At 34.0% G+C, this 21,264-nt stretch overlaps 1 protein-coding gene across 2 annotated transcripts in view; it reads left to right on the top strand.

Moving 5' to 3' along the window:
• The window catches only part of LOC101894619 (four and a half LIM domains protein 2), a 326,991-nt gene that overhangs the window by 125,187 nt on the left and 180,540 nt on the right, over positions 1–21,264 (top strand). The gene's annotated exons all lie outside the window — the stretch shown is intronic.

Raw genomic sequence — 21,264 nt, 5'->3', positions numbered from 1 at the left:
GTGACATCGCAGCTCCTCTGGCGCTCTACTCCTGGCCTATGCAGATTATATGCTTTAACCTTTTCTGGTCTGGATGCGCTCTGTCGGTACTTTGTTAAATGACGCCCAAAGTTGAATGTAGGAAAATGTTGTGTTACGGCCTTTCTTTATTTCGCAGCAGATTCTTATCTCGGATCGATTGAAATACTCAACGTAGTAATTCAGGATAGATTTGACTTTATCCATCGCATAGACGAGGTCATGTCCAGAGCCAAAAATCTGTAGTTCTGATACATTTGAACATTGGGGACGAATAGCGGTATCTACCAAGATGCTAGCCTTTTAATATATTTTTTGCAGATCGATCTATAATGAAATGCAAGTATATAGTAGAATTAACGCCCTATGTTGAACTGCTCCGACACTTTTGGACAGATGTCAGTTCATAACATCGTTGAGGGCATGAAGACATGGGTTGGGCATGCGAACCATTTGCAAGCCCGGTGGCATTTACCGCCAGCCGCTCCTTCCAGGATTGCTCTACTGGAAACCTGTTCTACTATATTGTTATTGGAGATTTTTAGCCTCAAAACTGGGACAAACCTGTATACCCCACTGACCTGCTAACCTTAAGTTAGTTTTAAGTAGTTGTAAGTGTATTGAAAATATCTAGCTTTAATTATAAAACATTTGGTGCATATTTTTTTCATATCACTTTTTTAAGCCTCAAGGCTTGATCGTAACTTGTTGTGTCCAATACAAGTTTATTTAAAGTTAAATAATTAATTATATTATAGTACAGTTAACCTATGTAATTTTAAGATCTGAATTGATTATTGCTGATTCGCACTCGATCACTTATCTCAATTTCATGGAACGTTCAAACTAACTAGTTCGTTCGTCAAACAAAACGACTTTTATATATATGAAAAAAAAAGGAAAGGATACAACAAGTCTAATGTCCTCAGATTAAACCAAACTGGATAAAAAAGTAACAGCAAAATTATTCTTTGTGAAGATTTGCGTATAAACAAGTTCGGCCATACGGAAGAAACAACGAAAAAATACACAATATCGGAAGTTACAATAGGTTATATGGATATAGACCTTCATAAGAAATTTTTTCCGCCGAAAAATGTGATATACATCATCAAAATACCAAAAATCGCTGCGTATAGTTATATGGGGCTGTATGAAAATATGGATATATGTGCCTAATTTTCTATCAGAGAACTTAAATACCAATTTTAAAATAATTCCTTTGAAGAGTGTCGCTAAAATCATCAACATATCGAATATAAGGGGGTTATAAGAAGAGGTGGACCTGTTTAGGAAATTTTCTGTCGTAGGAAGTAATACAGACCGCGAACTATTAATTCGAGATTTAAAATAATTCTGGAGAAAAAATCATAAAAATACCAAAAACCAGGAGGTGCGAAGGAAATTTTCTGCCGTAGTAAGTAGTACCCATCATGAACTCCAAGTATCAAATTTGTAATAATTTCGGTGGAAAATGTGGCTAAAACTTGAAAATACGGAATATCAGGAACCTATACAGCAGTCCTTTAAAAAAATGTTTTCTCATATAGAGAACAAATTCCGTTAAAAACTACTAAAACGGTTAATTGGGGGTTACATTAAAATGTGGAGTTATTAGCCCATTTTCAATACCAAAAATTCTACGGATCTAAAATGAAGCTCAGCCAAATTTTATCAATCTAATTAATTTAATTTTGTCCAGAAGCTAGAGTAATTTCCACAGACGGACGGACATGGTTAAATCGACATGGAATTTTATGCTGATCAAGAATGTCATAGACTAGGAACAGCGCATGTGAAGCTTTAATTCAAAAACAAAATGACACTAAACTATAAACGGAAGAGTTATTGATAGAATAAGTTCGATTTTCGAAACATTCATTACTCACATTTTAACTGAGCAAAAGTAAAAAAAGTAAATAAGAAAACACTTTTGAAAACATTTTTGAAATCGGTTAACAAATTATAGATGGTCTATTTCTCAACCAATTTTTTATTTTTCCTGTTTTTGAGAGCAGTGTGGATCACCTTTTTTGATGATTTTTTTTTCATATTTAAACCACTGTAACTTTGCTATTTGTTAATCCATGATTTGTTTGAAAGGTAACACTCGATTCTTTCAAAGAGAAACCCAGTGAGGAAAAGTCGGGCGGGGCCGACTATTTGATACCCTACACCACTATCCATATTTAGTAGAGCTCCCGTAACAAAAGAATTTATTTGTAGTAGATCATACCAAGAATTAATATATGGCTTTAGAGCACTAATATATAAATTGGCAAAGCTATTTCCGAGCTCTATAAGATACCTGGTACCAAATATCATTGTTGTCGAATGGATATTACGAATTTCAGGGACTTAAACACCAAATCGGATGAAACATTTATATGGGAGCTATAGCGCTATCTGAACTGATTTTCACTAAATTCTATGTACTTGCTTCTAGACTGAATTCGTTGGGATATGCCAACATTCAGGTCATTTGGACTTATATTGGTCGCTTGGCGCACAATTGACCTAAAATCGGTTGGAGGTATATATGGGAGCTATATCCAAATCTGAACCGATCTTGATGTAATTTGGCAGAGGTATTTCTGGACTGTATGTGATATCTTATACCAAACATCATTCTCGTGGGGTGCATACAGTGTGACCGCTGGAAATTTTCAAAAAGTATCATTTCTTGAAAAAAATGGCACATATCATTTTAAATGGTGGCACAGAAAGTGGCACAATTTATTTCACATTTTATTTAAAAAATAACAGTTTACAACAAAACAACAAATTCATCTATATGTAATACTATATAGTAATAATATATGTATGAACATATTGCATATTTAGCCAGTAAAAAAGCATTAAAGTCGGGCGGGGCCGACTTTATTATACCCTACACAACTTTGCTAATTTAGTAGCGCTCCGCATAACAATTAAAAGTTTTTATGGGAGAACTCAATCATACACGCTATGATTATAATTATAATTTAAAGTTCAAAGGACTAAATATGCCGAAGCATTTGTATCTTTTAAATTCGGACTTGTATTGCCCATTTGGTGTACAATTAGTTTGAAATCGGATAAAGATATATATGGGAGCTATATCCAAATCGGAACCGATTTGGCATACTTATTTTCAGGCTTAATTTGGCTGTATGTGCAAAATTCCATACTATTCGGGCCGATATTACACGTTTGGTGCACAAAAAAAGGCAAATCGGACGAAGATATATATATCCAATTTCAATAGAGTTCGTCCTTGGGCCAAACGTCCTTGGTGCAAAATTTTATCCGGATAGGGTAATAAATGCGAACTGTACTTTGTTTTCAAAAATACATGAACAGACGGACAGACAGACGGACGGACGGGCGGACATGCATAAATCGACTCAGAATGTGATTCTATGCAGATCATCAAAAGGAACTATGGGTCTATCTCGTTTCCTTTTGCCTGTTACAAACAAATGTACAAAGACATAATACCCTGACCACATTGTGGTGTAGGGTATAACAAGTAAAAAAGCTGTAAGTTCGGCCGGGCCGAACTTTGAATACCCTCCACCATATGGTACAAATTTGGCAATTTTCAAAAAAGTACAATCCATTAAAAATTCTGTAAAAATCTTAAAAATACCGAATGTAGCCGGATATTAGGGGCTATACGAAGACGTGGACCTGCACGAACAATTTTCTGCCACAGGCTGTAATATCTATTACGAACTTCAAATGCGAAAATTGAAACAATTCCGGTAAATAATGTCGCTAGAATCATCAAAATATCGTATATCAGGGGGTACCGTTATATGGGGGCTATACAAAGACGTGGGCCTGCACAGACAATTTTCTGTCATAGGCTGTAGTAAAGTAATTAAAAATGTCTCTTAACAGTTGTTCCAGAAATAAACAAACAACTTTGAGCATGCGAAAACCACTTACAAACACCTAATATAAGAGCGTTCGCTCTGAAATTTGCTATCGCAAATTGGAAATGGCAGCGTACGACGCTTTTCATTGTTTCATTTCATTGTTTTAAATACAGCGTTTAGAGTAAAATATATGTAGTTTAAAAAAAGGTGGCATAATGTATAAAAAAGTGGCACATAAATTCAAAAAAGTGGCTCATTTAGGATCAAAATAAAAAGTGGCACAAAGGTATCAAAGCCCAAAAAAGGTGGCAAAATTGATACTTAAGTGCACAACGGTCACGCTGGGTGCATATTACGAATGTAGGAGACTTAAACATCAAATCAGAAGAAACCTATATGTGGGAGCTATAGCTATATCTGAACCGATTTTCTCCGAACTTTTTCAGGACTTTTAGACTGATATTGGCCATTTAGTGCACTATTAATCCGAAATCGGTTGAACAAATATATGGGGGAGATATATCCAAATCTGATCCGATTATCATTAATTTCAATACGGTTCGTCCTTCGGCCAAACAAATATTTTTTGGAAAACTTAAGCTCAATGGGATAATAAATGCGACATACATTTTGTTCACAAGAATACATGGAGGGACGGACTGGCATGCATTATCGATGCAGAAAGTGATTCTATAAAGATCCCCAAAAGTAACTATGGGCCTATCTCGCTTCCTTCTCCCTGTTACAAACAAATGCACAAAGACATAATACCCTTACCACTATGTGGTGTAGGGTATAAAAAAAGAGAAAGAAATTCAGATTTTCTCTATATTTACCGTTGTAAAATAACTTTTCGACATGATCCAGATAAACCAAATGCATATTCGTCATCTGTGGACTCCCACAAACCAGAATAGGAAGATAAGAGCAAGTGTTTATTTTTCACTAATAGTTTTCCTGATAACCCGGAACCCGAAAAAATTAATTTTAAAGAATTTACGCTGAGTAAAATGTGGAAGAACAAATATCAACTAAAAATCAAAATGTTGGGAATAAAATAATTAGTTTGCTGTGAACGAATTGTATTAATCATCAATACCATCACTTTATTTTATATATTATTTTTTTTAAGTAAAAAAAATTATCTTTCTACGTAAAAGTTGTAAATTATGATGTAAAAACAAAAACATTCAACCCTCATTACACTTTGATTACATTCAAATTTTACAAAATCAAAAGTCGGACGTTGTATGTATTCCAACCTCACTTTGTTTGCAAATTTTTTAAAAGAGAACAATAAACGTCTCCCGTCATTAAATTTAATGAAATGATTCAAAAATATTTTCAATATTTACGACTTCAGGTTTCCCATAATGTCTGATCATTAATCAAAACGCGGGACCACCATCAAATGTACGTACAACAACAAGGTATCATTTGTTGCAGGAAGAATTGTATAGAGTTTTCGAAAGAAGAAGAAACATTAGACAAAGTCGTTTTTGTTTTGCTTTCAAAGAAATTTCACTTTTTATTTTTAAATTAATAACTCATCATTTAGCAGTTTAGTATGAAAGGAATCGGTAAATTGAAGGCGAGGTAAGAAGAACAAAAGCATTATGTTCCAAAAAATATATGTTATTTATGAAAATACTGATTTGATTGATTTTGTTCCAATAATTAATAATTTTCATAAATCGAATAAAAAGAAGTAAAAAAGCATCAAGTTCAGCCGGGCCGAACTTTTAATACCCTCCACCATTAGGTAAAGAAAACATTTTGTATATAAAAGTATCTGAATTCAAACTATAAATAGCAATAAGACCGCTTGGATAATGCTGTTAAACTTTTCAAAAAACCGTAAAGTGGGTGAGGCCGTTATATGGGGGACATAGGAAAACGTGAACCCCAATAGACAATTTTACACTTCAAGGAGCGTCATGTACAAAATCTTCTAAAATACCAAATTTGTGACTAAAATACCAATATTGTGCGCTATAGCAAAACGTGGACTTATATATACTATGTTTCGCCACCGGAACTAGAACCCATTATGAACTACAAATACCGATTTTGGACCGTGGACCGATATATCTCATTTTTAATACCAACCATCCTAGACACAATACAAATTGTTCTGTCAAATTTTGAAGTTCTACGTCAAATAATATGGGCTGTATCGTGATTTCAACCATCAGACAGATGGACAGACAGTAGGACGGACGTCGCTAAATCGATTTACAATTGTATGCTAATCATGAATATATACACTTTAGGGGGTCTACGACGAATATTTACGAACGTTACCCTCTTTTTCAAGGTGGAGGGTGTAAAAATGGTAACTCGATAAACTTAATTTCAGACAGTTTCGCTGAAAAAAATTAAAGCATTCAAAATGTTAGAGCCCTATGGACGATACGAAACACGAAAAGAACTATTAAAAAGTATCGGTCGGTTTTGCCGACAGATGTACAGCCTCAACCAATGTCGGAAATAAATATTTTGACTTGCATTATAATTATTCAAACTGTTGACCCTTTATGGGGGAGACCCCGAAGGATTGGGTCAATATTGTCTATTTCATGTCTGACCCAAATCTGATATACATAAATATGACAACGAGCCAGATTTGGACTATAACGACTATTTCCTTCACTTTATATGAGATAAGGGATAATTTTTGGAAAATTTTGAAATGTGCGAGAGATACCAGATTAAGGGGAGCGAAGTATCCCGCTTTATCTAATATTCGGATATGCAAAGTTTAAAGAAAATCGAACATTTATTTCCAATTTTAGGCGAGAAACTAAAAAAGCTTTCACATCAGATCTTTTGTTTAAAGAAATATTGGGATGTATGAGATTTGATGAGAATCGGATATTTATTTCTCATTTTATAAGAGATATAATTATTCAAAATTTTAATTCGTGGTGGGGGAGGTACCTGGAGCAGAGGGCCGATATCTACCGATATCATCACCTAAATATGGAAAGGTATGAATTTAAGAAAGAGGCATTTTATAAGAGATATAATTATTCAAAATGTTGATCCTTTATGGGAGAGGTACCAGAAGGTGCTGTCCGTTACATCTCATCTTCACACCAATTCTTGTGTTCATAGAAATCTTGGGATGTGTGAAATTTGAAGACAATCGGACTTTTATTTTTCATTGTATGTATCAAAATTCTTACATTTGATGGAGTGGGCCGATATCGTCCATTTTCGCACCTGATCTAGCACTGACAAAAATATTTTGGTTTTCAAAGTTTTCACAAAATCGAATGATCTTTTCTCGTTCTATGAATTAGTTTCTGTAAAATTCTTGACCTGAAGGAGTGAAACGATGTTGCCTATCTCCGAACTCGATCTATGATTGATAATAATATTACGATGTACCAAGTGTCGACCAAATCAGAAACTCCATTCGAAAGTTATCGTGTGCACCAGCCAGACGGACGGGCATCGCTAGATCGACTCCAAATGTCCTGAAACGGATTTAGTCCAAAGTGACCTAAGGTATAAAACCGTTATTTCGATGAGGCTCGTTTTCGCCGTATCAAATGATATATATATACCCCCTCTAGTCATATGACTGAGGGTATTATAATGGATGATTAGGTTGATTTTTAGACCTTCGTGCTAGCTTACTTATGGAAATGGGAGGTATAAAGTTTATATAGTATTGGGTTAAATTTAACTTTAACAAGTTAAAAAATATCAGTCGGTTTTGCCGACATATGTACACCCTCAGCCATTGTTCAGTTATTTAAATATATTTTGGCTTCTGTTATGATTATTCAAATTGTTGACCCTCTATGGAGTAGGTTCCGAAGGAATGGGCCAATATTGTCCATTTCGTATCGGACCTTAATAAATAGGATACGAAAATTGCGACGCGCTAGGTTAACCAGGTACCACAAGGAATAGTCCGATCTCTACTCTAAAAGATCTTGTGTTTATGGAAATATTGATATGTGCCAAGTCTGAATGGAATCGATGTTAATTTCGTGTTTTAAAGGCTTAATGAATATTAAAAAATTTCGACCTTTTGTAGGGGAATTACCAGAAGGAATGGTCCCATATATTCCATCTTCACACCAGACATTGGCTTAAATAAAATATTGGGATGTGTAAAATTTGAAATATAAGGATTTGCAAAGTTGGAGCAAAATCGGATTATCGTTTCTCTTTCTGTGCAGAAAACATATATATTTTTTTTAAATTCGACCTTTTGTGGGGGAGGCACTAGAAAGAATAAACCGATACTACCCATATTCGACAAAAATATTACGATGTACCAAGTTTGGACCAAATCGGATACTCCCTTCAAGAGTTATGGTGCGTACTAGCCAGACAGAAAAACTCCACATGTCCTGAAACGGATTTGGTCCAGAGAGACCTAGGGTTTAAAACCCTTATTTCGACTAGGCAAATGATATATACCCTTTCTTGTCATATGGCTGAGGGTATACAAATTATTCGGAGCACCTGAAAGTATGCTATGAAAATGTAAAATATAAATTGTAAAGAAGCTGACTCTATCATAATGTTTAATCAGGCCTTTACACCAGGCCTTTACCTTTAGTTAAGGACTCAAACCTTATTCTAAACCGAACAATATTTCAAAAAAAAAAAAAAAAAAACTAGTTACATCAAAATACGGTAGACTTTTTATAGGCCCAATACAAATAGTACAGGTACTAAACTTTTCCTCTTTTGTTATAACAAATGCAATTATTTTTCTCTTATAAACCATAATTTAATGGATTCCATTTCTGTTAAATTTTTAAAGCAAAAAAAAAAAAAAAAAAACCATAGATATTATTTAGTCCTGGGCTATTTAACATTTTTTCTGGCAGTTTTATTTCAAAATGTACAACGTAAATTATTAAACAATTAAATCATTCATCAACGAGTGCCATCTGTGCATGTGTATGTACATTCATATAGGTATGTTAAAATATAATTTATATTTTCCAAACGTATATCTCAAATGTTCTAGGTGTCTCTGGGCAATTTCATTGTTTTCGACATTTAAAAATGTTTTCGGTTTTTTTAAATTTAACGGGAAAAACATGTGAAAATATTGTGAATTTATTTCGATACAGGAAGAAGATGTCTTGTTCTGGGTGGAGGTGGTGGTTGTTTCGTTTCGTTCAACATGTGTCGTAGGTAGAAGGCGAGAGTGATGATTTCGAAATTGCTTTGGCAAATTTCGGACGATAAAAATAGCGGCCACCATGAATTGTGGCTAATAAAATTTATTACTACAAAATGGACTGCACATAAATGTTCGCTTTTATTTTCATCTTCCTTTTGTTAAAATAACAACAACATCACCGTGTCAATGTGAAATGGGACTTTTTATTTTATATTTATTTTTCCTTTGTCTATTTGGTAAACTTGAGCATTTTCAATGTAATGTTCATAAAATTTTCATGTTCAAAATGATTCATATTCAACACACTTTTTCGTGAAGGCGATCGATGCTAAAAAAACGTGTTGTGGCAATTCAAGAGTTAGTATGCGTTTTTATTTTTATACCCTCCACCATACTATGGAGGGTATATTGACTTTGTCATTCCGTTTGTAACTCCTCAAAATACTCATGTCAGATCCAATAAAGTATATATATTCTTGATCAGCGTAAAATTCTAAATCGATTTAGCGATTACCACTGTTGTAATCACACTAACTTTCGAACGAATTGAGATAGAAGGCTAAAATTTTGCATACATGGATAGTTTACCAGTAGGCAGATTATGTTCGTAAATGGGACATGTCGTCCACGTTTTCGTATGGCCCCCATACAACGGTACGTCCCGATATTCAGTAATTTCATGATTTTAACGACATTATTCACCGGAATTGTAACAAATTTCGTATTTAAGGTTCGTAATGGGTACTAGAGCCTATGAAAAATTTGTCGTTTGGTATTAAAAGTTCGGTCCGGCTGAACTTAGCTGCTTTATTACATGTTCGATATCGCTCGGATAAGAGCAACATGCTTCGCTCGTTTTAGCGTGGATGAAAAATTCGTTCGAAATCGAGTTTTTTATATTGTTGTTGTATTTTGTATGTAAGTGTATTTTCTCAAGTCAAACGATGATCTCCGAGTATGGTATTCAGTTTGTATTCTGCTTGATATACCTGTAGATCTAAAGGTTCTCTTATATTTCTGTGTCCCTCTTTCTCTCTCTCTCTCTCTCTAGATCGTTAAAGTTATTTCTTACTGTCCTTGGCCGATGTTGCCTATCCACCATATGGTGATGGCATGGTTGGGTTTATAGCACCCAAGCACGTATTGCATTGACTGCATTTGATAATGCTCCCGCACCGGTAAAATCTTCATCCGATGGTAAACGGGTGTCATAAGGATGCAACCTGTTGCGATTCTTAGGACGGTAATCTGGCAGGACTGAATGCGATTTCCTTGCGTAGCACGTACGTTGCCGGACCACGCCGGAGACGGCGGAGTTCAAAGTTTATTATGTCTGGTGGTCTGTTGATGGCTATGACTTATTGCCAGGTTACGTTATTTGTCAAATCTTGGGACACGATAGATATTCTGCAGACCCCTTATTCTAGTGGGTGCTTCCGCATCCTCTGTTCAAAACATGAAGCTATCAATTTGGTCAATCAGCATCAAATCTCCATCTCTGGTGCGATCCTGACTTACTACGTTGTTTCCATCGCTATTTTGAAGACTGCAAGTGTTACTCAGCTTCGTCTCCTGAGTTAATCCGTGGCATAGAACCAACCTCCTAATTCCTCCGAAACGTAAGACATATCGTTAGCTAAAATGCAAAAAAAAAAGCAGAACTAACAAGAATTTGTTTGAATGAATATTGTGAATGTTATTAAATTACAGGTCTTGACAAAATTTTACACGTCTGCGGTCAAGCAAAGGCACTTTTATTAACTTAGAAAAATCTCCATTCGTCAAATTTATAGTTTACATTAAAAAACGCCTTTTGCTTTTCATACATAATTATCTTTTTGTTAGTTACGCCCCTTTGCATTTTAGCTAACGATATTTTCTACAAAAATTGAGAAGTGTATTGTGATTATCCTATTTTTTTTTCGATCATATTTTGATTTAACGTCATGATCTCTATAACAATAACGAAAAACGACTCAAGCTTCTTTGTCAGTAATCCACAGATATTCGTCATGTACTCCCTACAATTTCACATTAAAACATAACTGGAATTTACTCTTCCACGATTTTAAAATAAATTATGTCGTGTGGATTGTCTACATAAGAATATCATTAATTATCTGTCTAAACGCAACTACTGTTGAATTTATATCCGTTCGCAATAATTTTAACTTTTTTACTTTGTGTGCTCTCTGCGATGCAATGTAAACGTTGACCTTTTTGTAACTCATTTTAACATTTGCATTTTCCCCATCAACATTTAGTCAAGGCTTGAACGACGGGAGTCTTCCACAAACGACTGACTTTTGTGACAGTTGAAGTGTTGCGCTTCTTCAGCAACAACAACACCCGCATGCCATTAAGTCGGTTACACCGTGTGGAACAGCAAACCGAACCTGATAACCTTTTAATGTCGTTAAATGTCTTAGCGAGAGAGCTTAGCACGATGTGAATGTGTGTGTGTTTAGGTGTGTGGGAGTGTGTTTAAGTGCAGCTCCTCCATTTGTTTAACATTTTAATTATCTGGGTAAACAGTTCGCACATGTCATAGACGTGCCGACTGACTAGTTGACTGCTTGGGGAAGTTGTGAACATTTATAATTGAGAGCCTGAACTTGAGAATGTCAGCATGGCGTAAATACCTTGAAGTCCTATTACTTCCAGGCGTGTGAAGAAACTGCGATTATTTTAATTAAAACAAAGTGAGGAAAGCAACGAATTTGGCAAGTAATTTTGGTTTTCTTCTACCCTTTGTTACATATGCAGCAAAATAAGGTCTGAATTTCGATTATTCCAAAAGGAATCAGCTCTGACTAAATGATATAATTTGGCCGTTTTCTCAAGAAATCAATGTGTATCCAATATTGTTAAACTTCAGGAGGATACAACTAAATTTTATAAATTTTTGTTTGGAATATCTGCTTACAGGGCGTTTAGATACAAAATCTCTACCCGGGTTAGTGCTGATAATTGACCACTGACAAGGAATTTATTGTATGTTTTCTTCAGCCAAATATAATCTGAATATTCAATTGACAGGGTTAATCTGAGTAGAGATTTTGTGAATATGCTTTTAAATTTGTGTATTTTTTTCTCTTTTTTTACATACAAAGAGTGTCAAGACAAATTCGGTAGAGAATTCATTATCCTCTTCATAACGAGATAATAATAATAAATAATCATAATAATAAAGATATATTAACTACCCAGCAAAAATAGTTATTAAAAATGGGCATTTCAACCCCTTCATTTCAACAAGGGTATCTATATATATAAATGTAAGTTGTGTTAGTTACTACGCTTATAACTCAAGAACCGCTGGACTGATTTTAACGATTCACATAAATTCGGAGTTGTCTCCTCTCCGAAAAGGATAATATCCAAAAAAATCGCGTAAAAATGTGATATATTAACATTTTCATTTTGACTTTTCAAATGTACAATAGTAATGTTTTATTTTGCATGATTTGTTTTCCATTTTGACTTACTTTTTTCTAATGTACATTTGTAGTGTTTTTTATATTTTATTTTGAATTCAAATATTAATACCAATTTATTTAATTGACTTGATTCCTTGAGAACTGAAATTGATGGCGGGTTACATGGAAGTGTAGTACCGAATTATGTGGTGGCGAAACGGAATAGATGATATGGAAATAATTGAACGCGGTCACACCAAAGTTAAAAGATAGTTACTTTTTAAAAATCGCTAAAAAATCATGAAAAAGAGATCTCATTGCAAAAATTCTCAAATCTGGAAAAAATCAAAAAAAATTTCAATGGAATCGAATTTTAAAGTAATAGGATCTTTAAACATTTGCTGTAAAAATCAGCGAACAAGTTGAAGATTTTTTCAATTTGTTATTCTATTTTTTGTCATTTTTTTTTTTCAATTTGTATTATCATATTGAATTCAGTGGATATTTTGTGAACAAAATAAAGAATAATTTTTCACTAAAAAATGAAATAAGTGCGAAATAGGATGTTAACTGACATCTACCTTTCAACTCCAGGGCCTACATCGTGGTTCAGCTGGAAGATGCGAACACATTTAAACAAACAAAAATGACCGAAAAAGCTTAATGGGGCTCATTTCAAAGCGAAACAATGATCCGTCCAATGAGAGCTCAAAATGCAAAATTCTTTGGGAGAATAATCAGTAAAATACCAAACAAAAGTAAAACATTCAAAATGCCTAAAATCACTTTTGCAGGTCTTTATATCGATCATACTCACGGATAAGGGAACAACCCGATTTCATATCTATATAACAATCTATGATATAAACTAGGGCCCATATTGGTATTGACCACATTAATCAATTGATTGGGCCAAAAATTTTTATATATGCCACCCTAGGGTAGGGAACCATCATACAGATAATTGCCACATAGGAATTTATTTACGTAAAGTCCCCACATTGGAGTATCCCCAAGTCCTCTTTCACATCTAATGTGTGGTCAGAAAAGAAAATTTTGTATTCTATTGAATTTGTAACCCCCAAGAGAATATTGGTTGGGAACGTAGATTTGGGATGTGCATCTATATGAAATAAATTGTGGAAACATTAACAAATTACAAATATAAGAAAGTAGCACGGAACCGAATATTTGTTGAATCATCATTGAATTATACTATGGACTTTAAGGGGTCTCCAACTTACAATTTAAATGGCAAATAAAATTAATTCCCATCTTATCATTCTGCCCACAATTATGAGGTGGATAAAACTATTTTTACTTATTTAAATCACGCGAAATGCTATGACATGCTATATTGTTCTGCTATATTTTTGATTTGGCCTCTATTTGTCATCTTGGATTATAAGGAGTAGAAGAAAGTTTTCAATGTAGGTCGATGTTGCGGAGTAGTGCCCATATAAAGAAGGTACCTCCTAATTTAACCATATTTCAAAGAATTTGGCTAATAATGTGTATTAGGGGGGTGAAAACCTTACACTAAAATTTCGACATATCTACAAATTTTAGAATTTTCTCCATGTAATAATACCCTCTTAAGTCAACCTTTTGGCGGACAAACAGACCGACATGGTTAGGGCGACTTATGAGGACTCTAATGCATAATCTAAGCTGCTAATTGGTTTAAAAAAGTAATTAACTTTTGCTATTCTTAAATCATTCAGCCCTCAATTATGTAGTATACAAAATACGGTAAATTCCAAAGAAAGATTGAACGATTTTGCTACGATTTTTACCACATTAAAAATTAATTTGATCAATTATATCGCGATAAATTTGATATATACTTTTTAATAGATTTGTATAGCACATCCACACAGTTGAAGCCCACGGTTTAAATATTGAAGCCCACGGCTTAAAAATGGGTACAGGTACTTCAAATCAAAAATCGAAATCAAAACTCATCCCATTTGGGCCAATATTACACATTTGGCGAACAATATACTTTAAATCGAACGAAGATATATATGAGTGCTATATCCAGATCTAAACCGAATTTCGTCAAAAATTGTCATGTGTATTTCTTGACTGTATCTGCTATCTTGTATCGAATATCACTGGTATAGAATGAATATTTCGGATGTGGAGGACCTAAATATGAAATCGGATGCGCTATATGAGCTATAGCTATATCTGAATTGATTTACACCAAATTTAACATACTTACTTTGAGGATACATTATATATGTATTATGCATTATACATTATATATAGTATATGCTAGTTTTATCAAAATTTGGCGATAATCACAAATCACCAATTTCAATAGTGTTCGTCCTTGTGTCAAACAAATGATGCGACCTGTATTTTTCTTACAAAAAGACATAGACAGACGGACGGAAAAGACATAGACAAAGTTTGAAACCCTCAACGCTACATTTAAACCCAGATTATAGGATTTTTAAAATGAAGAGGAGTTGAGGCTGGACGCAAATGAAAGGTCTCGAGGAATACTTTTCGAATATATGGTCCTTATATGCAAAAAGAATATCAGTTTTAAGAATTTTTGGAATTTTGCTCCAACTTTCCAAATCCTATTATTTGCGTCAGTGTTTGCTCAGGTGTGAAAATGGAGAAAATGGTTCGATTGTCTTCAAATTTCACACATCCTACTATTTTTATGAACCCAAGATCTGGTAGTAAGACGGAATATATCGGACCATTCTTTCTGGTACCTCTCCCAGAAGGAGTCAACGTTTTGAATAATCAAAACATTTTCAAAATCCGAAATAAACATCAAGATCTGTTGTGAAGAGAGGAAATATCGGTCCACACTTTCTGGTACCTCCCCCTCAAAGGCTCAACATTTTGAATATCCATGGAGCTCATAAAAAGAGGAATTAACACCCATTCAAGGCTTCGTACATCTCAATATTTCCATCAACACAAGATCTGTCTGTAGAGATCGGACCATTTCTTTTGCTGCCTACCCCACAAAGGGCTCAAGAATTAAAAAAAAACAAACGCGAAATAAGCATTCGACACTTTTCAAATTTGACACATACAAACATTTTTGCTAATACAAAATCTGGTTTGAAGATGATATATATCTGCCAACACCTTCTGGTACTTCACCCACAAAGGGTCACAACTCCCAATACTTATATCAGTCATAGCTTGCAAACCAAGTTAGCGATTCTTTACAACTTGCTATATCTAAATATATGTCTCAGAAGCCTGAGATGAATATGGAATTTATGATTTTTCATAAATTGGATATAAATGTTCGATTTTCTTGTAATGTTGCCCATGCCAATGTTTTTATATGTATTAGATGAAGCATGAAAATGGAATGCTTCGGTCGACTATATCTGGTACCTCACGCACATGTTAACATTTTCTAAAAATTATTATATATGTATGTTATGTGAAGGAAGTTACCAATATAGTCCAAACCTGGCACGTCGCAATATTTATATCATATTCATTTAGGTCCGATACGAAATGTCCAGTATTCGCACATTCCTTCGGAACCTACTCCATATGGGGTTAAACATTTGAATAAACATAACAGAAGTCAAAATATTTTTAATTTATTGCTTCTTGCTTTCTAATTTATGATGCTTATTTTATTCATTGATTGAATTAGCTATCGTCTTTAAAGATAAATTTACTAAAAAAAAAGAATGCACACCATTCAATTTTATTAATTTTTTACTAATTATTTCATTTATTTTTTAGGTAAGTGTTTGCTCGGATCAATTCTTCATATTGTAACAGGTAACAAACTCATAAATATAATATGGTATTTAAGTTTTGGATAATACTTTAAATTATTATTGGAAAACCTTTTATCCAAAATGTATTTTTAAACATTTTAGTGTTTTCAGCAAGAAAAATTTAAAAAATTGGTTTATTGTTCACAAAATTATTATGCTCGTTATGTTTTAATGTGGACATGTCACAGAAAATAAGTCAAAGACGATTTCAAAACAAGTAGCATGTAGTCTTCAACAAATCTTGGAAAATAATAGTATCAATATTCGAGTGATTTTTTTTTTAAAATATTAAATCCAAGTGAAAACAATGAAACTCCTTTGAAATACGAAAAAGTTCAGAGTATCATAACGAAAAGTGGACATACACTCAAACCTATTTTTTTGCAAGGGGACTTCCTCTCCTTTAGATCTAAGATATACAAATATACAGTTCTTTCAGTAGTAAAATTATGATATAACCTAGAAAATATCAATATCAAGATGTACCTGTAAATGGTAACTATTCATAATTTGTAGGTCCATTTAAATTCACCTCCAGATAGTCTGGTGGAAGAAACCATCAAAATGCCGAATATACCGAACAAATACCAAACTTTATAAAATTTTCTTAAAACGCGAGAATCTTTTAATCCGTATATCGAATTGAACCATTACTTGGAGGCTACATGAAAACGTGAACCGAAATTGAGGGTACATGCACACATATAGATAACTCATGTTGGTTGGTAATGAGGAATACAAATTGTAGTCAATATTTTTTTTTTCAGTGTTACAATTGGCAAAAATTTTTTCAGTGTAAAATATAAAATATAAATCATCAATTAATTCCGCTTAAAAATCAATTCCTACTTTTGCTATTGGAAATAAATTTAGTAATTAATAAAATTTTAATTTTCATTTGGTAATATTATTAGATATGGAAACAGCTAAATAAGAAAATGCGAACTTAGACTGACACTCAAAGTACATCTGTAAGTAACAAATATTCAGACAAACACTCAATATGTTTGTGTGTGTGTGTGTGTTTATGGAAACAGAGCCGGTTTGTACTCATCCTCTCCCACCCACATTGGCAAATGTTTGGCAATTGTTGAAACATTGAACTTTCTTCTCAAGTTAATGGAAGAACAACATTAAATACCACAACATCAACATCGACGACAACAACAGTAACATCATTAACCAAATACAATTGTAATAATTATTAAAAGTTTATTTTTGTTGTCGTTGTTGTTGTCACAATGAATGGCATTCCCAATATTCAATGAAACTCTCCTGCTCTCCGACACCGCAATACTATAGGTCGGTTGTGGTACGAGTATTTAAACAAAAACTTCCCCTACGAATATTGTTTGTTTTTTCTTGTTTTTGTTTTTTTTTTACTTTTTTGTTATCTTTAATTTGAAAATAAAAAAATTACACCATCATCGTCGTTGGCAGCGGCGACGTTATGAGAATCGGCATCATTCGAATAGTCGTCAAATTTAACAATACGAAATAGAAACAACTGAACTTTGTACATTTGTTTTCGGCGAAACTTTTCGATTGGCAATGAAAGATACGACTGCCACCACCTCTACCTACCAAGCTCTCAGCAGAAAATGGGGTTACAACAAAAATCTTAATTATTCCCTGGAGCAAGAATCACAGAGTTATTGAAAGTCAAGTAAACCACGAAATGTGGATTTTGGGTAAAAGACATTGTAAAGAACTTCAAAGAACTAGAATCATTTGGAGACCGATGACGAAGAATTCGAGGTTTTGTTGTGTTCAAGACTCAAATGTTTGAATACTCAGAACAGTGTGTACTGACATATGCTCAGTACAAGCTAAAATACCAGGAGTGATTGGTATTGGAAATGAGTTATTATTAGTAGATAGCTAGTTTCGAATTTTTGCTGATTATAATATTAATTGTAAATATCCGCTACTTTATCAGTTCATTTTTTAAACATCAGAACAATTTGTTCAGCATTTCTTGGACAAAATTTCCTTCAAACATCATACGAACAATTCAGCTGCCCCATTTCAATAACATTTTATTGATATTCAAGTTTTTCCTATTTCAACGTATTTTCATAATAAAAATTGGCCACCACCATATCTAAATCGTATAAATCATCAGTAATCTCAATTTTAAATTTCGGGATTCAAACTCATTACAAATTTGGTACCATTCAATCACCCATTCTCAAATTGACCCTCTTGTAAAAACTATATACCAACAGTGGCCTTCATATCAAATTTTTTGAATTTCATCTCTATCCTAAGACCCAATCTCAAATTTAAGACCCTTCTTTTCGTACAGTTATACTACGTATGTCCAAAACCTCCTCCCTCTCTTCACCCTAGACACAAACAGTGATCTAGATATCAAATTTCAGAATTCCATCTCTATTCCAACACCCAACGACACATTTTGTGGCATTTTGCACTTTTCTTTCGTTTATAGTACGCAATTCTAAAATCACGTCTTTCTCTCAATTACACACACCAACAGTAACTTCCATATCAAATTTCAGGATTTCAGCTCTATCCCTTAACCCAGTACCAAATTTTGTACCATTTAGTTTTTCTCATACAGATAAAATACGAATTTTCGAAACAATCTCCACATCTCAACCACAGATACTCAATATCAACTTTCAGCTACATTCCTTCACCCAATACCAACTCTAGCTCTATTTAGAACTTTTGGTACATTATTATAGTACACATTGCCAAAACCACCTACATCTCTCAATTCCAGATACCAACAGCGACTTTAATATCAAATTTGAGGATTCCAGTTCTATGCCTTCACTCAATACTTAATTTAGTACCAATTAGTACTTTTCGTACCAATATAGGACGCATTTCCACTGCCAACGCTCAAACACAGATACCATCAGTAATCTAAATATCAAATTTCAGAGTTTTATCTCTATTCCTTCACCCAATATCAAATATAGTTCCATTCAGGACTTTTCTTAAAATTATAGCACACATTTCCAAAAAATTTACAGGCTACACGTGAACAGCGACCCTAATGCCAAATTCCAAGCACTACCTGTTCAATAAATATCAAATTGTACCAAATATAGTACACAAGCGTCCTCTTTATCACCAACAGGGAGCCCAATACAAAATTTCAAAATTCCAGCTTCAACCGTTTACCCCAGACCACAATGTTCCAAATTTAGTGTAATTTAGTACAGTTTGAGTACATTTGCAAAACCGCCTTCATATATCAAACTTCCTTTCCAACCTTTATTTTCTTTTAGCTCTATCCGTTCACATAATATCAAATGATACGATTTAAGAAGTTTAGTCCCATTTTAGAACTTTAAGTTCGAATTTTCAAAAAACCTTGGTTGGTACATCTACATCCTACATTCCACCACTGATTCCAAATTTTAGAATTCTACCTCATTCGTTTGTTCAATACAAAGTATTCAATTTTTAGCATGCTTTTTGTACCCTCCACCATAGTATGGAGGGTATATTAAGTTTGTCATTCCGTTTGTAACACCTCGAAATATACATTTTAGACCCCGCAGAGTATATATATATATATTCTTGATCAGCATAAAATGCTATGTCGATTTAGCGATGACCGTCCGACTGTCTCTGTGTCTGTTCGTCTGCCCATCTGTGGAAATCACTCTAGCTTCCGAACAAAATGAAGTAGGTTGATACAATTTTACTCAAATGTGTGTGTCTGCAGGACTTTTGGTATTGAAAATGGGTGATGTAGGTCCACGTTTTAGTATAGCTCCCATATAATGGTACCTCCCTTTTTTCGGTACATTTCGGACATTATTCACCGGAAATGTTTCAAATTTGGTATTTGAAGTTCGTAACGAATGCTACAGCCTATGACGGAAAATTGTCTGTGCTGGTCCACGTCTTCATATAGCCCCCGCGGTACCCCGCGATATACGGTATTTTGATGATTTTAGTTACATTATTCACCGAATTTTTTTAATTAAGTTTCGCATTTGAATATTGTAATGGTTTATGACAAAAGTTGCCTTTGCTGGTCCACGTCGTCGTATTGACCGTAATATAAGGGTTACATTCAGAATTTTTAAGACTTTAACAGAATTTGTAACGGATTTTACTTTTTGTAAATTGCCAAAATCGTTCCAAATGGTGAAGGGTATTCAAAGATCCGCCCGGCCGAACTTACAGCTTTTTTATATAAGTAATTATCATTCGATATGATGACTCTTTCTGGTAACACTCGAGCCCACAACCACCACCACCGTCCCCCACACACACAAGCTAAAGATTTACTCACAAAATTGTACATAAGTTCCTCTTACACCGATTTCCTTCAAACTTCGAAAATTAAAATTTATTTACCAAAATTAATATATTCTGAAGATTTGCACATTGCAAATATTAAATACGGCGTGATGGCGGTACATTAAGGACCACTTTCAGGTCATATATTTCAGTTCCACTTCCAATTTTGGCTAATTTTGCTTCAGTTGATGGGAATAATTTGGTGCGATTTATAAATATACCCGTGATGTAGCCAGGGTGGTTGCCCCACAGGCCGGAATGGTTAGTTTCAGGATAATTAAAGAGAATTATGCCCGAAATCGCGTATTTTGTCGGGCGGGCCGTGACCCAAAATGGTTTCGAAAGACATTTCCGGCTACGTCAGTGAAACATATTATGTTTATATTATAAGTTAGAACATCAAATATTTGTATTATTCAACTCCAATAACATTTTGAAAGATTAAAGATTCAATTTCCATTAACTGTTGTCTTAATCTCTACCAAAAAAAAAGGTACAAGAATAATGTTCATCCAAAGTGCAGAAAAAAATCTGTAATAAATTAATCGGGAAGCAGGCACGTTCCTTGCACAGATATATCGCTACACCTCGTATCTGCACGAATAGGGATGTGTTTTCGGCCAAACGAAGGCAAAACCTGCTTCGAATATTTACTTTGTGATTTACATTTATGAAATTTATTTAACATTAACCGTGTGTTCTTTTTCGTTTCGTCTTTTTGCTTTTCTTTGTGTGTT

The sequence above is a fragment of the Musca domestica genome, unplaced genomic scaffold (assembly GCF_030504385.1).
Source record: "Musca domestica strain aabys unplaced genomic scaffold, Musca_domestica.polishedcontigs.V.1.1 9, whole genome shotgun sequence".
NCBI classification, from domain to species: Eukaryota; Metazoa; Arthropoda; class Insecta; order Diptera; family Muscidae; genus Musca; species Musca domestica.
Note: the sequence above shows the minus strand (reverse complement) of the source record. Positions and strands in the feature narration are given on the sequence as shown.